This window comes from Cibotium barometz, chromosome 43 (assembly GCF_041138505.1).
Source record: "Cibotium barometz isolate CiBa-2024 chromosome 43, ASM4113850v1, whole genome shotgun sequence".
Classification (NCBI taxonomy): domain Eukaryota; kingdom Viridiplantae; phylum Streptophyta; class Polypodiopsida; order Cyatheales; family Cibotiaceae; genus Cibotium; species Cibotium barometz.
In genome coordinates, this window is record NC_141088.1 from 31,583,102 (window position 1) to 31,606,610 (window position 23,509).

Here is a 23,509-nt window from a genome sequence, read left to right on the forward strand (position 1 = left end):
CCTGGTCAGAACCCTCCAGGATCCTCCTTAGGTGTCTTGGCACTTCACTCAAGGACCGCTTTGTCGGCCATCGCCCATCGCACCAGAAGCGGACCATTTTCCAACCATACCAAGGCTGGTCAAGACCTGGGCAAGCTTTGCCATATGAGCCATCCTTTGAACACTCCCCGCCAGCTATTGCAACCGAACTTACCTTAGAAAAACATAGACCAAATGCTCCCTCTAGCATTGTGGTGTAAGACAGTCCTTTAAGAAAACAGGGTTTCCAAGCAAGTTTTTCACTTTGATTTTCTTTTGAATACAAGGAGTATTTTTCTTGAATCAGTATCGCCAAAACTTCTTGTTCGGAATTCAGAATTTCATACCAAAATTCCTCGAATTCTATAACCTTGATCCACAGATCAATTCGAAGGCCTCAAACTTAGTTTCAAATTTGGCGAGAGTTTTGAGTGTATTTTTCTAAACTGGTCACACTTTCTTTCCTCGAAACTAACGAAAGAGTTTGGTCTTGGCCATAGTCTGATTCAAGGTTCGAGTCGGATAAGATTTTTCTTGAACTATCTTTCTCGAAAAGGTTTGATAATTCAGTTATTATTTTACTGAATTTCCTTCTTTGAATATAAACTGATTTCTAAATTAGTTACAAATTTCAATGAGGAATAAATTAATCATTTATCTGAATATTTCAATCTCGATAGATCTCGTGAATTTTCTTTTTTACAATCCGTGTGAATATAAAACGATAGAAATTTCTCTCTTGGAGTATTTAATTATTAATTTATCAAATACTCATAGAATTTAAAAATAGAATTTAAGATAATTCTAATTTTGATATAAAAATTCTTTATGCATCTATTTATGCATAAAAATCAACTTCAATGGGAATAACACTTTTATTTAAAAAAATCCTTTTATGCATCTAGTTATGCATAAAATCAAATTTAATAGGAATAACACTTTTAAAATAAAAATAATTTCTTTATGCATCTATTTATGCATAAAAATCAAATTTAATAAGAACAACACTTTTATAATAATAAAAAATTCCTTTATGCATCTTTCTATGCATAGAAATCAAATTTAATAAGAATAACACTTTAATAATTTAAAAAAATCCATTATGTATCTTTCTATGCATAAAAATCCAATTCAATAAGAATAACACTTTTATAATAAAAAAATTCTATTATGCATCTTTCTGTGCATAGAAATCAAATTTAATAGTTAATATCAGTGATATCGATGCATATTCATAGGTGAATATGTACATGGAGTAATTAGAATATTTCTTTTAGGTGCAAAAATGGTGGGAATTACTCTTTTGGAGAATAACATAAAAATAAACTTTCTTTTTCACAAAATTCTGGAAACTTTTGCCATAACCTGCTTTGTATGGCTGACCATTTCTCATTTTTATCTTTCTTCACTTAACTTAACCCAATTTAGACTTATAGAACTCTAACCTACACAATTTTCTAAATTCAAGAGAGTAAACAATAAGAAGAGTTTAATTAATCACTTAGTTAATCTTTCTAGGATTAATAAAGGTTGGAATGTAAAGAAGAGAAGGGGGTGGCCTTTTCATGAAAGACATAGCGTTTGAATTTAATTTACTCATTTGCAAAACATAAAAATCAAGAAAACCATAGATTTTTCATTAAAATTTACAAATAAAGTAAGAAAGTTAGCTTACATGGAGCTTGTAAGCATTGAGGGTTCTACTCTTGTTTGAAGCAATAGTGGCCACCAATTCACTTTGAAGAGGATAAGGCCAAAAACAATTGAATTATTAAAAAGTTCAATGTAGATGGCTCAAGACAGGAGTAGAGTAACAGTGCATAAACACCATTAATATTTTACAAAAGGGGGAGGCTTCTATTTATAGGAAAAAGTGAGCCTCTAACCAAGCAAACTCATTCTAGAATTTTCTAGATTAGTTTGGTCAATTTTTGACCATTTTTGGGTCAGTTCAGCTTACTTTTTGGATCAATATTTGAAACAAGAGAGATGAAAATATCATTTTATTGATTAAAAATTGGGGGTAATGATGAGAAAAAGGTGTCTATTTCATGAGGGGAGATCCCTACACTGAGGTGTCAAAATTTAATTTTTTAATTCTTTTCTTTGGTCCTTAGTCCACTCTTCATCTTATGTGTCTTTACTCATTTTTGGGGGGTTTTCCTTTTATTCTTCAATTTATCTCCTCCCTACATTCGGATTAATCTCGTTGGCCTGTCAAACCTTTGTTTGGACCTTAATCCAATTTTTTTTTGAAAACAGGGACCCTTAGGCTAAGGTCTTTTGTGCACATTATAATTTATTTCTAATGCACCTTAGGAATTTCTTTTTAAACTTCTGTTTCGGGGAAATTTATTTAATAAGAAGGGATATTTTTCCATTCAAAGATTTCTAAAAATTGAATTACCTCTCTCTAGAATATTTTCTCTCTATAGGCCAAAACAGGTAGAAACAAAATCTTTTATTATTCTGAAAAGGGGATTGATTACAGGGGAAGAAATTGGACATTTTGAGGGACTGGGGAGAAATCTTACATCCTCTCCCACTTGAAAAACATGAGATGTCCTCATCTCGCAAATTGGGGGTAATCCCGCATCAGTTGGGCTTCTTTCTCCCAGGTGGCGTCTTCAAAAGGATAGAACTTCCATTTGACTAATAATTCTCTCAGAATTCTGTTCCTAAGAACCCTCTCTCGAATATCAAGGATTTCTTTAGGTTGGAGTTCCATCTGCCCTTCGATTGAAGAAGTTAAGAGTTCCATCTGCCCTTGGGTTGAAGAAGTTAAGAGTTCATCATTAAGAACGTGATTCAAGCTCGATACATACTTCTTAAGTAGGCTAACATGAAATACATTATGTACTTTGAGATGAGGAGGCATAAGAAGTTCATAGGCTAAGTTACCTACTTTCTTTTCAATCAGATATGGCCCACAGTATCTAGGGGATAACTTCTTGTACTTCCCAAGAGATAGAGAACTTCTTTTGGGGTATACTCGAATGAAGACCATATCTGCTTCTTCAAATTTTTTGCCTGACCTCTTCTTATCTACATACTCTTCTGTCTATCCTAGGCAGCTATCCTTGCGGACTGACTACATCTACTGATCCATGTCGTCAAGCATCTGTTTGGACATCTCGACCCTAATCAATGGGTCGGACCAAGTTAATGGTGTTAGGTAGTCTTGTCCATACAGAGCTTTGAAAGGGCTCATCCTGATACTTTGGTGATAAAATGCATTGTAGGCAAATTCAACTAGGTGTGCAGATAGCTTAGCCACTTCTTGGGTTTCCTGCCACAGCGTGACCAAAGTATATCTTTGATTACTTGGTTCACCCTTTCTGATTGTCCATCAGTCTCGGGGTGGTAAGCTGTGCTGAGATCCAAGAAAGTTCCGACTGCTTCGAAGAATGCAAGTCCAGAATCTTGATGTGAATTTGGGATCTCGATCACTTACTATTCTCCTATGGTGCAATCTGAAGATTTCCTTGAGGAACACATTGGCCACATCCCACATCCACTGCAGTGTAGGTTTCTTTTACTGAATCAGATGGGAAACTTTGGTTAGTCTGTCAACTACCACGAAGATGGAGTTGTAACGTGATTGCACTGAATTTAGACCAGTAATAAAATCCATACTGATACATTCCCACTTCATTTGGGGGATGTCTAATGGATGTAACTTCCCAGGAATTTTTACTCTCTCGGCTTTGACTTTCTGACATATCAGGCATTGACGTACATGATTAAGTACATCCTTTTTTAGTCCATGCCAAAAGAAGCTTTTCTTTACAGACATGTAGGTCTTGATGAATCCTGGATGTCCTGCTATAAGTCTATCATGGGCTTCATTCAAAATTTGACCCTTAGTTTCCTCATCATTGTTGGGAATGCATAGCCTGCTATTATAATACATATTTCCTTCATCTAGGCTGTACCCTTGAACTCGGTTCAACTCCTGAGGAGTTTTGCTTTCTTGCATAAGTAGGGTAGCAATAGGGCTAAAGAATCTATCCTACATGATCTTCTCTCTTGCTATATTAATCAATGGAATTGACACCAATGTGATTGCAAGCAAGGAGGCTTTTCTGTCGAGGGCATCTGCTACCACATTTTCTTTGCCTGGGCGGTACTTGATTTCAAAATCAAATTCCTGCAGGGTCTACATCCACCTTCTTTGGCGCATGTTGAGATCCTTTTGAGTGAAGATCCACTTTAAGCTCTGATGATCTGTCAACATCAAAGTGAATCTTTGACCCAGTAGGTAATGTCTCCACAACTTCAGGAGGGCATAGACTATTGAAAGTAGCTCGAGGACATGGACAACATAATTTTTCTCATGGGTTCTGAGTTTTCGGGATTCATAGGCCACTGCATGACCTTCTTGCATGAGCGCACCTCCTAGGGAAAAACCACTGGCATCAGTTACTATCTCAAAGGGTAGAGAGAAATTTGGCAACTTCAGAACGAGATTGGTTACCAAGGCGGTCTTCAGCTTATCAAAAGCGCTCACCATTAAAACAAGGTATTCTTCTCTTGAGAAGATTAGTCAGGGGGAAGTTATGAGAGCATACTTAGGTATAAAAATTGTATACCAACCAGTTAATCCAAAGAATCCCTTCACTTCTTTACTGTCGTTGGCTCATGCCAATCTATGACTGCTTGGAATTTTGCGGACTCTGGAGAAATTCCGTCTTTGGATACCAGAAATCCCAAGTATTCAACATGGTTGACAGAGAAAGTGCATTTGCTCTTTTTTGCAAAGAGTTGGTGCTTCGTTAGAATCTGAAGAACTTTATGGACATGAGCCTCATGGTCAGCTGCATTCTTTCAATAAATCAGAATATCATCCAAGTATTATCTGAGAATGTCTTGCATTAGGTGATTAAATGTAGCTAGGGCATTTGTTAATCCAAATGGTATGACTTATAAATTCATAGTGCCCATAGTGACGAGTATTGATGGCTGTCTTCAGGATATCATGATCATTAATCTTGATCTGGTAATACCTTGATTTGAGATCTATCTTTGTGAAGATCTAGACTCCATTTAGCATGTCTAGAAGCTCATCAATTCAAGGGATAGGATACTTATTCTTAACTGTCAGCTGATTGAGACCTCTATAATCCACAGAGAATCTTAACATTCCACCCTTCTTTTTTTGAAAGAGAATTGGCGCTCCCGAAGGTGAAACACTAGGTCTCACAAATCCTTGTTCTAACAGCTGCCTAAGTTGTTCCTTGAGTTCAATGGCTTCAGGGACTGGCATTTTGTACGTGCACTCCGCTACTGTGGCTAAGCTCTGGGGGTCAATTCTATCCCATGATCTACTTCCTGAATCGGAGGCATCTCAATTAGCTCTGCTGGGAATAAATCATCATACTCACTTAACCATTCTGGTTCTTTAGCCTTTAACTTTGTGTCTACCAGATTCATTTTGACAACATAAATGAGCTGCTTCTTTCTAAGTCCTTTCAGTTACTAATTGCAGATCTGAGGATCCAAAAATTCCAGTTCCTTGAACTTTGTTCCCGTGAAGGTCACTAAAGGAAATGGTTCCACTACAAGACAATGCTGCCATACAAGCGTTTCATACACGCGATAAATTACGAACGCGTGTATGGTCGCGCCTGTATTTGAATAGAATCGGGCGCGTGTATTTTAACATTTAAGTTCCCGTGTATGTTTGCATTTATCAACGCGTGTATAAACGCGTTTATATACACGCAGTAATACACGCATCTATACACGGTAATATTTACGGATTAATACACGCTATTATACACGGATTAATACACGCCATTATACACGGATTAATACACGCATGGCAGAGAAAAACTGAAGAAAAACTGAATTCCTTTACAAAATTATTTTCTTTAAACCATCTCATAGTACATTACAGTATACATCATTACACAATCCCACTACATGCATTTACAACAATGAAATATATTCAAAAATAAATCATGCATATGAGATGATAGAAATGTCATCAATTTAGAACGTACAGTGACGGATTGGTTAGGGTTCAATCTCATCTTCAATAAGATCCATCCTTGCCAAACGATCAACATCAATATCCATTTGATCAATTTGTAAGGCTACGATTAAATTTATTCCACTATCGATATTATGTACTCCATTGATAATGGTATCGATGTCCTGATCATCCTCATCAACATCACCATCATCCTCAATGGTAGGGTCATTCTCATGATCATGAGAAATGGCATGCTCATCCTCATTATCACGATCATCTCTTATTTCTTGATCATCGATCACAACATCTTCAATGGCATGTTCGACATCATCTTCATTGCGGCTTGTTACATCCTCCATATGCTCCATATCAGTGAATGTATTATACATCACTTTGGAACGTGGTGCAATAGGGATGACGTACCACCATTTGATGTCATGCACCATTGGTAGATAGATAACCTACTCAAATACACATAGTACAGTAATTAATTAGCATATCAAAAGTCAAGGGGTACGCGAGCTTAGATATATATGTACATGAAACACATTAGTAAAAAAATGCATACCTGCTCACATTGTTGTGGCAATACGAGCCTATCTTTCTTTGTTTTCCAAAACTTTGTAGAGTCAATAGTTACATATCCACTTGCATGGCGTTTTATCGTTGCATCAGGCCCTTTTTCCACCACGTTCATTTGCCATTTGACATCCAAAACATACACAAAGAAGCGACGAAAGTCAAGCCTAAATATGTCTTGGATTATGCCACAATAATCATCCATTTTTCCATTAGCTCCCTCAAAGCTACTAATGACACCGCAATCTTGTGTATTTCTCTTTTCATCAATTCTTTGTGTTCGAAAATGCTTGCCTTCACACCATATAGCATTGAACATAGTGCACTGGACCAAAATAGAAGCAATATTTGTGTAAGCAATGTGAATAAATATTAAAAGCAAATCACTTACAACTAATGCAAAACATTAGTTCTATGTACCTTTGACATGCATCCTCGTGCATACTCCCATTCTTCCGCCGTGATATGCAGCCCCTCGTCGCTCTATGATCTCTCCATTTCCTCATGCAACCAATCAACATGGATATCATTCGGAAGTGTTGCTAGATGCTTAGGGTACGCCTTCCGAGAGCCATGTTGCCTCCGAAAGAGAGCTCTTTCTGCTTGCCTTTTTGTCTTTGCATCCTCATATCTTGTAACCCATCTGCTCATCACATCACTATTAAGGATACAAGTGAAATTGAGATCATCAATCAATGTTCTGTCAATTACTTTACTCTGTCCTTTTCCTTGAGGCACAATAGAGGTCATCCTCAAGTCCTCTTCATTGCTCCATAGTCGTGGCAAAGAGCTGTCCACCTGACCAAGAAATTCTGAAATATATACAAGAGACTCTTGTATCAACCAACCCTCGGCCATGCTTCCTTCAGGCCTTGCACTTTGCCTCACAAAGTCTTTTAAGGTCTTCATGAAGCACTCTAGGAAGAACATCCAGCGTGCATGCACAGTACCACATAAAGCAATTTCGTCCACTAAATGCACAATGAGATGTAGTTGACTTGTGAGAATGGTTCGCGGAAAAGTCTCCTCTACCAAACGAACCACCTCCACTGCCATAACACGCGCATCATCCAACGCGGCTGGATCAATTGCTTTGGAACTAACATATCTGAAAAATAAATAAATAGTACGTTATACCTCATGCACGTTCATTTTGCAAGGTATAATGAAGGGTGATCTGAGCATGGGTTTTACATACCTCACAAGCTCGCCCATCTTATAAATACATTTTTTCAAACTCTTATTTGCACAATGGTCGATGCTATTAGGTAGTATGAACTGCGCACATAAGAGCACATGTATGTATGGTTTATGGCATTACAAAATTTAATTTCAACGTACGTACAAGACTTGGAAAACACTTACTTGAAGCATCTTGTGCCAATCGTGGGACTTCAACCCATATAGTTGCTCAACGCCTCTTTTCTTAGTGGTTGTAAAGGCTCCCTTCAATGATCTCATGCATCCAGTGGGAGTACGCAAAGTGGTGATGGCCTGCTTTACTTGCTTCTCCTCTTTCTTTGATATAATCCATGGTGCAGGCGGAAGACGAACGTGCCCACCCACCTCTCGTGGCCAAGCTTGACGCATACGTCCTGCGACCCGCAAGTCCTCACGTACGCTAACATTGTCTCGTTTACCAATAATATGTTCCCAAATACCAGATCCCACATTCTTGAAGATGTGCATGGGATCAAGAAGATGGTTGATCTTAAGATGGGTCCAATATGGCAGCCGAAAAAAAATGGAGTACCTACACAAGGGATTGCTCTATGTGACCTTTAATCCAATTAGAGACTACACAAAACAAGATTGAAAAAACATCACTATACCTGTTCATGCCATCTGGAGGAAGAATAGTTGTAGAGTCCCAAATACGCTTCCAATCTTTTGCACGAAGTGTTTGTGGAGGAATGTTACTCTTACTAGCAACATATTTAGGATGATCTGAGGGGAGGAATCGATGATGATTATCGAATATAGTCTTACACAAACCGTCAGCATACTCATGTACTAACGAAGGGCCACAAACAGGACATGCATGTTTACTCGATGTTTTCAAACCTGTTAAAATATAAATAAAAGTTAGAATAATAAAGTCAAACCGTCTAATTAATATATATAGCCAATAGTAATAGAGTAGGGAGGTAATTAGAATTCTTACCATAACAATCGCTGTATCCTGGAAAGTCATGCATTGTCCACATCAACACTGCTTTTAAGTCGAAGTGTCGAGAGGAGGGAGGCCTACTAATGTCCACCACCGCAACACCTCTCCATAGTTCCTCCAACTAATCAATCAATGGTTCAAGATAAACATCCATATGCTTGACTTTATGTTTCCCTGGAATTAGAAGGGATAACATAAGATGTCCCTTCTTGATCGCCATTGATGGTGGAAGGTTGTAATTCACCAACACAACTGGCCACACGCTGTATGCGGTGCTTTTGAAACCAAATGGATTCACTCCATCCATACCCAGGCCAAGTCTCAAGTTTCTGGGCTCTGTTTTAAAGCTGGGCCACTCATCTTCAATATGCTTCCAAGCAGGAGTGTCTGTGGGAATTCTCCACATGCCTCATCCGATCGATGTGAGGAATGCCATGACATGAGCTCTGCTATGGATTTGCACTTGAACATGTGTTTGATGCGAGGAATTATAGGAAAGTGTCGCAAGACTTTACGAGGTACATCAAAACTCTTCATATCTGTTCTGTACCTTGCTTCACCACAAGTGGGACAATGTAGAGCCTCCTTATGCGTCCCACGAAAGAGAATGCAATCATTGACGCATGCATGTATTTTATCATAATCCAGTCCTCCAAGAGATGTTACATAGCGCCTCGCTATGTCTCTTGAGGTGGGTAGTCTATTTTCCTTTGGTTGATAATAGCCTGCATCCAATATCATCAATTATAATTAGTCTTAAGTCCTAAACCTTAAACCACTAATTCAAATTTGTAAGTTAGAATGCTTACTTCAACAATGCGTCAAGACTTGCATTGCTCCATTTGCATTGCTCCATCCATAAACTGTTTGTATATTAAGTAGTTCAAGTGAAGCACGTAAAACAGAGAATGTGCACCCTTCAAACACCGGTGTCGATGAAGCCTTATAAAGATGCTCTTGTTGCATATCATCGTCGTCCATACCTTTGGGATCATCCTTAAAAAGATTCCGCACCATATCATCAAGCACCTCCTCTTCCACAACTTCGTGGGGTGCAGGGCTATTGTCATCCCTTTCCCACTCATCTCTGACAATAGATCCCGAAGCTCCAGCATCATCTCGTCGACGCTTTACGTGCTCTCGTCGTGCGTAGGGTACCATGTTAGGGTGTGGTAGTGCATCCTGCTTCAATTAGAGTTTATATATTACAACTCTATTAATTTAATTTGGATACCATGAGTCATTTGAATACCATCAATTTACATCGTCGTGCGTAGGGTACCATGTTAGGGTGTGGTACTGCATCCTGCTTCAATTAGAGTTTATATATTACAACTCTATTAATTTAATTTGGATACCATGAGTCATTTGAATACCATCAATTTACATCTACTCACCTCTAAACCTGTTTGATTCCATTCTCCATACATGGAGATGTGATTCAAGGTAATTCGACGTGCTCGTACAATGCATCCTTGACATCGATTACACATACATTTGATCCGTTGTCCCAACCACTCATCGCGATTACGATGATGCATTGTCTCATCTTCCCCAGAACTGCTTGAAGAGGTTGATGACATCCTGTGTACAAACCAGAAAACACAAAATCATAATATGTTTTTAATGAAAGTATAAAAATCGCGTGTATTGACGCGGCTATTTCCTAAAAATTACGTGTATTAACGCGGCTACTTCCTAAAAATCGCGTGTATTAACGCGGGTAATTTTTGCAAAACGCGTGTATAAACGCAGCTAATATATCATACACGCGAATATACACGCGTTTATAAACGCGACGGTATGTTTAAACTAAAAATAGCCCGCCTTCCCCAAATATAGATTTTGAACTAACATATCAACACTGCTTGCGTTTTTGCCTGTTTTCGCCTCTTCCAACAGCAAGGAGGGAGCAGAGAAAGGAGCACACACGGGAGAAGGAGGGAGCAGAGAAGGAGCAGAGAAGACTCACTTTTTCAGAGGTGAGTCAGTTTGTCCTGTGCCTTGTCTCTTTCTTCAGATTTGTTTATGCTATTTGCTCTTTGCTTTTTGGGTTTGTCTCCGTCCTTTTGCTTCTGTGCACACGATTGGGTGAATGATTCTGACAGGGGCGACAATGGTCCTTTTATAAGGACACTTTGTCTTTGTCGGGAGTCGGTCCTTTTGAAAAAAAATTTTCGCAGGTCGCGTGTAGAAACGCGTGTAAAAGCGCGTGTAATCTGTCTGCAGAGTCTGTTCACGCGGATATACACGCGTTTCTGGACGGATGTATACACGCGTTTTGTGACGGGTATATACACGCATTTCTGCACGGGTGTATACACGAGATTGCGTTTCAAAATTCATGATTTGCAGGCAACACAACTGACTTGAATGATGATATTTGTGTGAGTCAAGAGACAGCCCATGATGTACATGAAGATGTTTGTTGCAGGTTCTTTATGGATATTCCAGGTTCTTCATCCGATCCATTTGCGTACAGCAATTGGCTGATGTAGATGCTGAATCATTTTGGGTGCCATCTTGGTCCGGTTGAGCTTACAGAGTATATGTATGCCCATCCCCCTCCTTCCCTGCCTGGTGTCTATACCCCTACCGCGAGTATCCAGGGCACTCCAGTGCCGTCTATTCCTCCGAGTCCGACGAGACGGCATGCAGCTTCTCCTCTTCCACGTCCACCGAGGAGACATACCTCGTCCCAGACACACTCACGTACACCCTCACAGCCACCATCACGTGCTCAGAGCCACCGTCACGTCAGGGCTCACAGCCACCGTCACATAGACAATCCCCCAGTCGTGACTCCACCCGCAGCAGTAGGAAGAGTGGGAGTGGAGGATGCGGCGGGTGCTTTGGTGGGGGAGGTGGGGGAGGTGGGGGAGGTAGTAGGGCACGCGGTGAGAGAGGAGATAGAGGGAGAAGAGTAGAGGAGACAATTCAGAAGAGGAGGATATGAGAGAGATGGAGAGAGTGGTCTGCTATGATGTGACGGATAGGGGCAGGATAGTGATGGATGCGAGGGGGAGGGAGGTAATGGAGTACATGCGTGGGGTAGTATCAAACTCATATAGAAATTATTTTATTAAATTTAAAGATCAAAATAGCCGATTAGTTGGGGAGGTGATAGAGGCTGTACATAGTCGGTACCCCAATCCCCCACATGCTACATTCTCGGATGTATGGGGAAGGACGCGAATAAGGGAGATCTTAAGTAATAAAAGATCTCACCTTAAAAATCTCGCGTACGATGACCGGCTAAATGTAGCTGCGGGTGGCTATCCTGCCGAGAAACCTGCCACCACTGCGCACAAACGCGAGTGGAAGGAGGCAAAGAAACGAGCAGAGGGTGGCGTGAAGAGCAGGCAGCATGTGGAGGCACGACGGATCCAGATGGAGACCATTGGATCTTCGCATTTCGGATCTGGCGGCGTCGAGTCATGGGAGGCAGAGTTCGTAAGTATCTTGCCACTTTATTTGATTGTTTACTTAATTCATTGATTCTATGATTGTTTTAATCTTACAAATTGTGTTGATTATGATACAGCGACGGGTTACGGGGAGGAAGCCCACAACCCACGATACTGCGTATGCTCGCCGGCATAGCAGACGTGACACGTGGGCCATCTTCAAAGCCGAGGGACGTATTACGGACGCGCAGTTTGAGATGGCCATGAGACCATACGGTCGACAGGTACTTGAAAATTCTAAACGAATGATTTTGGTTTATTGAATTACATATATATATACTTATATACTATATATTACTTGAACAGGCACAAGCTGCTGATGATCCACCGGCCGCCACTGCAGAGGGTGGACGTGAGCACTACTCATCGGACATTCCGACCGATGTGAGCTCATCTGAGCATGGAGGGAGCACCGAGTCATCATCTAGGTCTGAGTAGTACTCAGACTTATAGTATCACATTCCATATTGAGGATGTGATTGTATATATTTTTTTGTAAACTGAAGCCATGGGCTACTTCGAGATATGGACTCCCTTGTATACATGTATGAAATTTTGATAGTAATATTGAATTGATTGATCGATAGTATTACATTCATGTCTGTCTTGAATCGTGTATTGACAATGTATGCATTCATGTCGTTCTTGTCTTAATCTCCCTCGTGCATATGTTCTTCGTGGATGGTCTAATGGGATGGTCTAATGCACAAAAAAAAAAATCCAGAGAGTGCTATTGGGTGCTGGAATGCTGGAACAGTATTCAGGCACCAAATAGCACTCTCTGGATTTTTTTTTTTTTGCTCTCTGTTCGCGTGTATAAACGCATCAGAACTGCTAAAACTCGCGTGTATCTACGCGGATACTCTGTAAAATACGCGTGTATTAATGCGTCAAAACTGACAATTACGCGTGTATAAGTGCATCTAAATTAAAGAAACGCGTGTATAGACGCAGGTATCAACGCGTCTGAGACAGAACAAAACGCGGCTATACACCCGTGTATAAGCGCGTTTAAATTAAAAAAAAGCGTGTATAGCGGCATGTATCAACAAGTCTATGAAAAGAACGCGGCTACGCACCCGTGTATAAGCGCGTCTGAGAGGTGCTATACACGCGCTTTTACACGCATGTTTGTGGCCGCGATGATACACGCGCTGATACACGGGCCCGCTACTTTTTTTCACAAGTCATTTTTAGCGGCTAGGAGCGCGGGTATGAGCCCGATCCCTTGTAGTGTTCCATTGTGACAAAGAATGTCAACTTGATTTTTGTGGAGCCAATCCATTCCAAGGATTCCGTCGAAAACTCCCAAAGGTAAGACTCTGAAATGGCAGTCAGTTACATTCCCATCTAGATCAAACTAAATACGATCTGTCTCATGGTGAGTGAAAAGAATCTTCCCACTGTCCTTTGCCATTCTAACAGCTTCTGCCATTGAGACTGGTTTGGCATTTTTCACTAAAGTGTCCAATGGCTTGTTCATCCCTCGAATGAATCTAGCCATCAGCTGCTCTTCATCCAAAAGTGGAGAATATTTGAGGAGAAGGGAAAATGCCTGGTGGTATTCTTCAATCGTCCGGCAATCCTGCTTTAGTTCCAAGAACTCATTCATTTTGGTTTCCAGGAAGCCCGAAGGACAAAAGCTCTTCCTGAGGTAAGCTTTAAGATCTTACCAGGTCTGGATATTTCAGTTGAGATGGCTTGTCTCGCAATGGTTCCTCCATGCGACCCTCGCCATTTCCACAATTTTCAATCTGGCGAGAGCCATCTTGCTCTTCTCATTATAATCGGTTAAATCAAAATACTCTTCCATTGCCTCGATCCATTTTTTCACTACTTCTCCTAACTGTTCTCCTTCACCCTTGAAGGGACCAAGTTGGGATCGGGGCAGGGCTTAGGAACGTCCGGATCTAACTCTTCATCTCATCGGTAAGAGGATCCGGCTGCCTACCACGGCCCACGTGCCTCATGATTATGACAAAAAAACGATATTTTTTTGAACTTGAATTTGTCATCAGATTTATGACTTTAATTTTTTAGATTTATTTCTTAAACAAATAAATACCCCATCATAATTCTTGAAAACAAGATTCACACTGATGATTTTATTGACCAAGATTCACAACCATGAAAACAATTTGGAATCTTTTGCAAAACATCTTTTATTATTATCAAATTTTTTTGATATATACATAGAGCGTCTCGGCTCCAAAAGTCACCGCCTCAATCGCGTACGCATAGAAAGGTGATACTGCGATGGCGACATGCTATGATATACATGATTCATCCACTGATAATGGTGGTGTAATTCTTCTCCTAGGAATAAAGTGGCTAAGAAGTCTAAAAATACGACAAGAAATTTTAAAATTCCGGGATGAGTGATTATAGAGTTGTACATAATGAATAACTCCTAGTCTTATCAAGAGCGAGATACAGGGATCTCAGTGACGTAAACGAGAACATGTGAACATGTTAATAACATATGTTAATAACACCAAAAATCTTGTGATCACATGTTATATTCACAAAGCTTTCACAAGGGCCTAAAAAATTTATCTTTGTCGGGCATAAAAAATCTTCTTAGGTGGTCCCACTGACCTGCTATTATGTGAAGATGGTAACATGAGAACATGTGAATAGCTTATTCCCATGTGTAGCCAAGCTTTTAAGGGGTTTCCAAATGGCAAGTGACCTGTTATTTTGTGAACGGTAACATGAGAACATGTGAATAACTTGTTCACATGTGTTATTATCACAAAAAATCTTGTGATCACGTGAATATTAAATCCCTGGTGAGATATTCTGTCTGAGTCTCTATCGTTGATTGGTATTGACACGAATACTTTACCCTCCAGAGAACCACATATGCTGATGTCGCTCTACTGGATCAGGAAAGTATAGATCCTAAAAGTGACGAGCGAGTCTCACTCTGCTTTCTTGGGTTGTAGCGGAGTTGATGAGATTTTTGAAGGTAAAGGCGATCATATCCTGACTCTGGGAGAGTCCATGAATGCTAGATAGATTTGCGGTATCCATCTAAAAATCCAGTTCAATTTATGAGTTTTCAATTTATGTTCATTTCAAACATAGTCTTAATAAGTGAAAACATTATTTCCCAGATTTACTTTAAAATTTTAGGCAATTTCTGCTACTATTTCGTAAGTTTACAACACTGCTCTGATTCTAGATGTGAGATCCCTCTGCCCCCTCCACGCACCGGGGATTACGGTTGCTAGCAGCGGAAGTAGCTTCCTCTTGTACGGGTCAGGGTTTCCCACTTGGCGCCTCACCCTCGTATGTCCGGACACGAGAATAATCTGGTGGTCATTTCGAAACCAAAACCGAGAAAATTTCCCTTGCCCGAAAAATGGAGACGATTCCTCCTTTTTTATTTTCTTAACGAATTTTCTAACGGGGTCAAGAGACTTAATGATCCTTCACCTGATTAAACCAGATAGAAGAAAAACTATCACTGACTTAGTTTGAAGAAATCAACGCTTTTTTCCTAACCGAAATTAGGCATAGTCATTGATCTAATCATTTGAGGAAATCAACGCTTTTTTCCTAACCAAAGTCAGGCACAGCCATTGATCTACTCATTTGAGAAATTCTTCAAGTTTTTATTTAACTACTCGAATTCTAAGAATATTCTTATTATTTCAATTTAATTATTAAAAATCCACTAATTCTAGCCTAACCCCATCTGGTCCATGGGTTCCAACCACTGGAATCGATAGAACCAGACAATTACTCACCCACCCATAAATGAATGCCTTTCTTCACTTTTGCTTTTGAATACAGATACGCACACACTCCTCTTTAAAACTTTAACATATAAAATAATTTATTGGCATTATTGGTTACAGATGTCATAACTCAAAAATTCCATCCAGTCCCTTGTTTCTCAAAAAACAGTATCACTCTGGACTCTCTGTTGAGACCAATTGGTCAGCAACAAGATCCGGTAATAACAGATTATTATATTAATCATTTCGTCCATCATACATATCTTCCACGACATACGCATGGGTGTCATAGGCACCGTGAGCCCGTGCATCTCCTGGTCAGAACCCTCCACCCAGGATCCTCCTTAGGTGTCCTGGCACTTCACTTATGGACCGCTTCGTCAGCCCTCACCCATCATACTAGAAGCGCACCATTTTTCAACCATACCGAGGCCACATGAGTTGTCCTTTGAACACTCCCCGCCGCCAGCTGCTTGCAATCGAACTTCCCACCAGCTGCTTGTAAAAATCGAACTTCCCTTAGAAAAACATATACCAAATGCTCCCTCCAGCATTCTGGCATAAGACAGTCCTTTAAGAAAACAGGGTTTCTAAACAAGTTTTCAGTTTGATTTTCTTTTGAATACAAGTATTTTTTGAATCAGTATCCCCAAAACTTCTTGATCAGAATTCAAAATTTCATACCAGAGTTCCTCGAATTCTATAACCTCGATCCATAGATCAATTCAAAGGGCCTCAAACTTAGTTTCAGATTTGGCAAGAGCTCTGAGTGTATTTTTCTAAACTGGTCACACTTTATTTCCTCGAAAATTTGACAAAAGAGTTTGGTCTTAGTCATAGTCTTAATCAAGGTTCGAGTCGGATAAGATTTTTCCTGAACTATCTTTCTCAAAAAGGTTTGGTAATTCAGTTACTATTTTACTAAATTTCTTTCTTTGAATATTCACTTAACAGATTTCTAAATTAGTTACGAATTCTGATGAGGAATAAATTAATCATTTATCTGAATATTTTGATCTCGATAGATTTGTTGAATTTTCTTTTTTACAATTCGTGTGAATGTAAAACGATAGAAATTTCTCTCTTAAAGTATTTAATTATTCATTTATCAAATACTCTCTTAGAGTATTTAATTATTCATTTATCAAATACTCATAGAATTTAAACATAGAATTTAATAGAATTCTAATTTTGATATAAAAATTCTTTATTCATCTATTTATGCATAAAAATCAACTTCAATGGGAATAACACTTTTATTAAAAAAATCCTTTTATGCATCTATTATTGCATAAAATTAAATTTAATAGAAATAACACTTTTAAAATAAAAAGAATTTCTTTATACATCTATCTATGCATAAAAATCAAATTTAATAAGAATAACACTTTTATAATTAAAAAAATTCCTTTATGCATCTTTTTATGCATAGAAATCAAATTTAATAAGAATAACACTTTTATAATAAAAAAATTCCATTATGCATCCTTCTATGCATAGAAATCAAATTTAAAAAGAATAACACTTTTATAATTAAAAAAATTCCTTTATGCATAGAAATCAAATTTGATAAGAATAACACTTTTATAATTAAAAAAATTTCTTTATGCATCTTTCTATGCATAGAAATCAATTTTAATAAGAATAACACTTTTGTAATAAAAAAATTTCCTCTATGCATATTTCTATGCATTAAAATCAATTTTAATAAGAATAACACTTTTGTAATTAAAAAAATTCCTTGATGCATCTTTCTATGCATAGAAATCAAATTTAATAAGAATAACACTTTTATTATAAGAAAAATTCTATTATGCATCTCTCTATGCATAGAAAACAAATTTAATAATTAATATCAGTTATATCCATGCATATTCATAGGTGAATATGTACATGGAGTAATTAGAATATTTCTTTTAGATGCAAAAATGGTGGGAATTACTCTTTTGGAATAACATAAAAAAAAATTTCTTTTTCACAAAATTTTAGAAAATTTTGCCATAACCTCCTTTGTATGGCTGACGATTTCTCATTTTTTATCTTTCTTCACTCAACGTAATCAACCCAATTTAGAATTATAGAACTCTAATCTACACAATTTTCTAAATTCAAGAGAGTAAACAATAAGAAGAGTTTAATTAATCACTTAGTTAATCTTTCTAAGATTAAGAAAGGTTGGAATGTAAAGAAGATAAGGGGGTGGCCTTTTCATAAAAGGCATAGCATTTGAATTTAATTCAATCATTTGCAAAACATAAAAATCAAGAAGACCATAGATTTTTCATTAAAATTCGTAAACAAAGTAAGAAAATTAGCTTACATGGAGCCTATAAGCTCTCCTTTGGCGTGAGGGATTGAGGGTTCTACTCTTGTTTGAAGAAATAGTGGCCACCAATTCACTTTGGAGAGGATTAAGCCAAAAACAATTGAATTATTAAAAAATTCAATGTGTAGAAGATGGCTCAGGGACAAGAGTAGAGTAACAGTGCATAAACACCATTAAGCTTTTATAAAAGGGGGAGGCTTCTATTTATAGGAAAAAGTGAGCCTCTAAGCAAGCAAACTCATTATGGAATTTTCTAGATCAGTTTGGTCAATTTTTGACCATTTTTGGGTCAGTTCAGGTTACTTTTTGGATCTCGATTTGAAACAAGAGAGAGGAGAGATGAAAATATCTCATTTTATTGATTAAAAATTGGGGGTAATGATGAGAAAAAGGCGCCTACTTCATGAGGGGAGATCCCCACACTGAGGTGTCAAAATTTAATTTTTTAATTCTTTTCTTTGGTCCTTAGTCCACTCTTCATCTTATGTGAGTTTCACTCAATTTTGGGGGGTTTTTATTTTATTCTTCAATTTATCTCCTCCCTACATTTGGATTAATCTCATTGGCATGTAAAACCTTTGTTTGGACCTTAATCCAAAATTTTTTGAAAACAGGGGCCCTTAGGCTAAGGTCCTTTGTGCACATTATAATTTATTTCTAATGCACCTTAGGAATTTCTTTTTAAACTTCTGTTTGGGGGAATTTATTTTAATAGGAAGGGATATTTTTTCATCCAAAGATTTTTAAAAACTGAATTATCTCTCTAGAACATTTTCTCTCTCTAGGCCAAAATAGGTAGAAACAAGATTTTTTATTATTCTCTGAAAAGGGGATTGATTACAGGGGAAGAAACTGGACATCTTGAGGGGCTAGGGAGGAATCTTACAGCTTCCTTTGCCTCCCTTGCTTGATACTCAACTCCTTATCTTGAGCCAGCAGGCTCTGATACCATGAAAATATTGGGGGAGGAAAGAGATCTTGAGCTCTTGCAAGTACACACACACACACTCACACGATAATGGATAACACAGACATAAAGATGGAAGATTGAAGTCTTTTTCTTCTTCTCACTCTCAAAAGAAGGCTATAAAAGATAAGTGAAGACCTAACATAAGTACTAAAGTACTATTTACAACAAGCGGTCCATAATGTGAACATGCTAAATAGGTGAGCTGGTAAGATCAGTATGCCATACCTTAGTTGGACTAATAGTAGGTGTACTATAGCATTGGTAAAGATCTATTGTAGCAGCTACTAAACACAGCAGTGGTGTAAATGTAGAATGGCCACCCATGCACATCATGGGTGTCAAATCGTGTTGAGCTTAACATCTCAACACCCAGCAATATGTGCCCTTAGAACCTGTACTTGTTGCTAATGGAGAAGAGACCAACAATGGGGTTCCACAATGTTGGCTAGGGATGCTCCACCTTCAATGAATGTTCCACAATGTTGGCTAGGGATGCTCCACCTTCAAGGAAAGGAAGCTACACTTTCATTACCAAGAAGCCAAAGGAGAAAGTTCCACTAGCTTCTAGTTATTATGTTGTGAGGAGAATTTTGGTGATGCCTACAAGAGAGATCAGAGTCCCAAAAAACCCCTTGGTAGGTTTAAATATGAGAAAGAGTAGCTATAGGTATCGTTCAGATCCTTATGGTCTTATGTTTGATAGTAGAGATGATTGAGTTGCATGTAGAGAGTGACAAAAATTAGATGTGGTGGTTGGTGACGTTCATGATGATGATACATGGTTGTATGCATCTGACATCCACATGGAATCTGTTCACATGGTACCATAGGTTTTTTAAAGTGAAATACTAAGAGAGGGTGGCTGTAAATAATGATAATCTATCCATGATGTAGGAATGATGGGAAACAAGTGAATGGATGTAGAATGGTGTTAAGAATGACTCATGGTTGATCATGTGCATGGGGATGATGCATTGGTATATACATCCAATGCCTATACATAGGTGGTAGTCCACTTGGCATGGAGAGAGGGCACCACCAGTTGGGGAAAGGCCAAGAGAAGTGGTTGCTAAGTTAGGTAGTTTTGAGAGTTGCCAATTTGGAATGGATGGTGCAGAGAAGATCAGGGGACAGAGAGGAAAAACATTGAGTTTTTTAACACAGAGCAGAGAGAGAGAGCTGAAGTTCTAGATGAATAGAGGGTGGGGAATAGGATGGTTAGAGAGGCTACATTAAAACTAAATTAAAGAAGAAACACCAATAATAGATGCTATGATTGAAATTACAAAGGTATTTGGAGAATTTGGGTATGTGGGATTCATAACCAGAGTAGAGATGGATATATAGGTTAAGGCATAGGTGAATTGGAGGGCCAGAGCATCTGGAGAGCACATACTCTGTTAGAACTTGTTTCTTCCCCACACCTTCTTTTGGTGATTGGAGCTGATGTAAGTTGTAGGATGGTTGCTACTTGTTGGGAGTTCATCACAAAGGGCTTCATCTTCTTCAATTCGATCAAGAAATGCATCCTTTAAAGCATAAAATTGCCATCAGTTTTTTGTCTTGTTGTTGTAAGACCCATTGAGAAAGGATTGCTGTAAGTTTTATATGAGTGTTGTGTGGGTGTCCAAAGTATTCGATATCTGATGGTTCAACTATTGGACAATGGATTACTGTTTATAAGTTTTGAGTCTTGATCTTGGGTATGTACTGGGCTAAAGGAATCAATCAGTGGTTGTATTGGTTTAACTTCATCAATTTAGAGGGTTTGTATTATTTTTTTAGAGATTAAGCATGGATTGCTAGCATGAATCGGGTCCCTGAATTGTACAACTCATTTGAGGGAGATCATCAAAAGGAATTTTTGGTTCTTGACTAAGTGGACACAAGTTTGAGTTGGACATGATCAAAGGGGGGACATAGCAACATGTAGTGCTGGTATGTTTTGGATTCAGGCGTGTCATGTGAGGAGAAAGTGGATTTATTAGGATTTTCAAGAAGAGAGTCAACTAGGGACGAATTTGGTATCTTGATGACTATGAAGCAAGATAGATTTAGACCTAAATTGAGGTATTACACAGACTCAAAGTTTGTCCAACTGGGGAACAACTGGTCTACGGTGTTGTGAAGCTAGAGGGGAAAGTGAAATTACAGGTTTTTGGGAATCTAAGAAGAGGGATCATTTGGTTGAGGACAATTTTTGACTTGGGTTTAGGGAGGTTGATATAGAAGCAAAGGATGGTGAAGGTGTGAGCTATCATCATGGGGCTTTTTTTGAGGGTTAGAGTAGATGAATGTCCATGTATCTAGAGAAGTAGTGGAGAACAAGGGACTGAATACATTTCTTCAAAGAGGTAAAAATAGTTGGTTGGAGCTTTTTTTGATTCACAGAAACTTAGGAGGTATCATCTGAATTGATAGATGCTTTTTGGAGTAGGTGATCTGGGAGCCCCCATTTTTTCTAGCTCTCTATCTCTCTGTTATGTAGTATTTGGTGTTGTTATAGAGGCGATCACCCAAAGACCTCACATGTTTTGATTCCCCCACTGAGGGTTGAAGAGCTTTTGTTGATCTGCAGGTTGGAACCCACTTGATGAGACCATGTCAGGTATTGGATATGAAGTGTTTAGAGGGAAAAGGACTGAGGATGTCAACCAATTTCTGCAGGTTAGAACCCACTTGATGAGACCATGTCAGGTATTGGATATGAAGTGTTTAGAGGGAAAAGGATTGAGGATGTCAACCAATTTCTCAATAGGATTGAGCTGGTAGCTTTAAGTAGTAACATAGATGAGGATGCAAACAAGCTGAAGATGGTGAGTGTGATATTGGAAGGACTAGCTAAGGAATGGTATGAGGATGTTGTTTATAGATGTTGAAAAAGGGGATTGGGATAGGTTAAAAGAGGCATTGAGGAGGAAATATGGGAAGGTAGATAGTCGTAAAGATTGATGGAGGGAGCTAGGTAAGTTGGAGAGGATGAAGAGATGCCAGCCTTTTCGGGAAGGTTTGCGGATGTTTGGAGAAGGATAATCAAAGCCTTGGGGGAGAACCGAGTACCACTAGACTTCTTGAAAAAGGATAGGTTTATTGGTGTATTGCATGATAGTATTAAAGAAAAGGTGAAGTTGAAGGATTGCAACACATTTGCTGAAGATGTAAGGATAGAAACTGAGCAATGGAGAAAGAAGATGAGAAAGCTGGAGCTAACAAGGAAGGAAAGAGAAGGTGGTATGTAAATCAAATAGGAGTAGGTACAACATGGTCCTATAGTAGATCCTCCACCTCTTGACCTGCATTTGGAAAGGGGAGTTCTAGTGGAATCTCCAAGGTTAATGGAATCAAATAGGGCTCAACATGGATTACATCAGGAGATCTAGAGACTTACTAAATAGATTGGCAATCTTAACCTTGTTGTTCAAGTGATTCAGAATCAAGTGGGAAGGCCACAAGGATAGACATAGCCAAGAAATAGATTGGAACAAGTACAATGTTTCAATCATGGAGAGAGAGGACACATAGCACCTTAGTGTCTTCAACCTAGAATGAAGCCAGGTGGGATATACCCAGTGATTCAAAGATAGGAAGGGGATAGACCTTTGGACCATAAAATTGGGGAAATGGGAATCAGGTGCCAATACAGGATCAAGCTCATGCTCCCTTGGGAAATGTGAGCATTTTGGAGGCTATGTTGGAGGAGACAGATGGGGTTCATGTGATGGCCACCAATAAAATGACAAGGATGCAAAGGTCACAATTTGAAGTGGTAAATAGGGAAGAAAGAGCCAAGAAGAAATCAAAGAAAGGGAAATCTCCCACAGATTGAGGGGAACGTAGAAAACTAGAAAGGCTAGGGCCAGGAGAAGGAAGATTGGGATGGGATATTTTCAGCTGGGAGAAGGCCAAATACCATATAGTCTATTGTGGCAGATGTAAAGCACAAGAAGGCTGACATTACCTATGGACAACTGCTAGCATCACAAGGGTGAAGGTTAGAGTGCATGAAGCAAGTGTGGTTCAGTTGAGTAAGGTGTCAGATGTATTTCCTGTGTGGTAGATGTCTCAATCCATGGTAGAAAGATAAGCAAATTTTACATTGATAGTGGAGCTCGAGTATGTGTGATTACTGAGAAAGCAGTTCATGCCCTAAAGTTGGATTGATAGGTTACATTGATAGTTCAGCTCGGGTATATGTGATTACTGAGAAAGTAGTTCTCTAATATGCATGCAAATAGGTGTTTTATACATAATATCTC